The following is a 2,097-nucleotide window of genomic DNA, read 5'->3' as shown; positions in this document are numbered from 1 at the left end:
GTGTGTGTGTGTGTGTGCACAAGTTTTTATATTGATATGCACCGCTTGTATGTATCCTAATTTCTACCGCTGTATCTGTGTTTGTGTATGATTTTCGACTGATTTATGTTCGTACCTTGTTATGTACTATCCCCCCACTAATATTCCTTGTGACCCCGGTACACTTGGTAATAAAGACATATTCTGTTCTATTCTATTCTATAACGTGTGGTGTCTGTACTTGAATTGTTTGAGTGGAGTGTTTGTACTGCACATTAAGTTGAGTTGCATTACGCAAGATTACACACTAAATTAACATAATCATCATCGTAGTCGTCATCATCATTATCATCATCGATCACCATTCTTCCTCTTGTTCTGTTGTTGTTATCTTTATCATTACTGAGCAACAGCAGCAGCAGGCGCCGCTTCATGAACGTGAACCACTTGAGAACTGGTCCAAAATAAAAACAATGTGCTTCCCGGCAAAAAGATGTTCGTAGCGCTTTGACTGAACGCCTGACTGATGTCGTTCTGATTTCAGCCACCCGATTCTCGTTATCGATGTGAATGGTGGGCAACAGGTGTCTTTCTCCTCCTTTCTTTTCTATTTTCTTTCTTTCTCTGACTTATTTTCTTCCTTCCTTCCTTCCTCTCTTCTTTTCTTCCATTTTCTTTTCGTCAGTCCTCAGTCGTCATCATCATAGTCATGAACAGTCTTTATCATCTCACTCTGCAACTGATGAAGAGAAGTGGCTTTCTCATCCCTTTCTGTATGCATGCCATCGTCATCATCATCATCGTCGTCGTAATCATCATCATCGTCGTCGTCGTAGTCGTAATCATCAGTCTTCTGTGCCGGCAGTCACTGTAACCATCATCACTGAGTGGCTGTACTGAGTTCTTCTCAAGTTCTGAGTCTTCAGTGGAATCATTTCGGACCTGATATGGCTCTGTGCAGTATGCTGGACCATCAGCAACAATGTAAGTCATCCTCTTCATCACCATTACCATCAGCATCATCTCCTTCAATTCAGTGTACGATCATGTCACTGATGCCGGCCGGGAGTGAAATAATTTCACCGTACTCGGCTTGACTCGACATCAGTGTGACATTCGTTGTCGGACAGGCCGATTCCGAGTCAGCAACGCAGTCATTAGTTTACCCAGATCCGTCCTAGTAATATAACTGTAACTGAATGGTAGCAGCTCAGATACAGTGAGATGGATTCAACAACTGATCATGACCGAAACTCAGTGTGAGTAATTCAGTTGATGACAACGCCAAACTTTTTTTCTTCTTCCGAAGACAGTCAGTCTCAGTCTTCCTCGAGTCAGTCAAGTTATCATAGTGTGGTTTCTTCCAAGTTTTTGGTTTTCAGTTTTTTTCCAGTGCAAATGTGACCATACGTTCCCGCCGCGGCCATCTGTCTCGGCGTCGCCACGACTTGACTGTAAAAAATAAGTTAGTTGAGAAATCTCCTCATCAGATGATGCCACCAGATTAAAAGATTTCAGTGTTGTTACTAGTTTCTTTGACGAATGGATTATGGACTCAAGTTCACCGGCAGGTGCCGCCGGCGCCGGGAATGACTGACTATATATAGTGACTGACGGAAGCATAGTTGCAGCCGGCCCGCCCGGCGGCGCCGGCCGCGGCCAAATCACTCATGTCGGGACTGACACCGCGGGACCGCGCCGGACGGAACCGTATGCATATCATGCCCCACAAATAAAGAAAAAGAGATAGATATTGAACTTGGGGGACATAAAAAGGCCGTGAGGCCAAGACAGACAACCTGCCAATTCATACACTACAACTAAAATACTACAACTGACTACTCAGTGAAACCGGCTTTCAACATGATGTCAACCGTGACTGAACCTGAACTCAAACTCACTGGCACTCACAACTGAGCATCCAATACTGAGTCCTGACACAAAAACTGAAATGCTCAGGTACGATGTGCATACTCTATACGTCCGTGCGCCAATACAAACACACACACACACACACACATACGCACGCGCGCGCCCTAGAACGTGATGCACGTGACATGGTGAGAGCAGCGCGCTGTGTTGTTTGAGTGCATATCGGTAAAAAGACAGACAAAACAA

This window comes from Babylonia areolata, chromosome 12 (genome assembly GCF_041734735.1).
Source record: "Babylonia areolata isolate BAREFJ2019XMU chromosome 12, ASM4173473v1, whole genome shotgun sequence".
In the NCBI taxonomy this organism is placed as follows: domain Eukaryota; kingdom Metazoa; phylum Mollusca; class Gastropoda; order Neogastropoda; family Buccinidae; genus Babylonia; species Babylonia areolata.
This window is presented reverse-complemented; position numbering follows the sequence as displayed.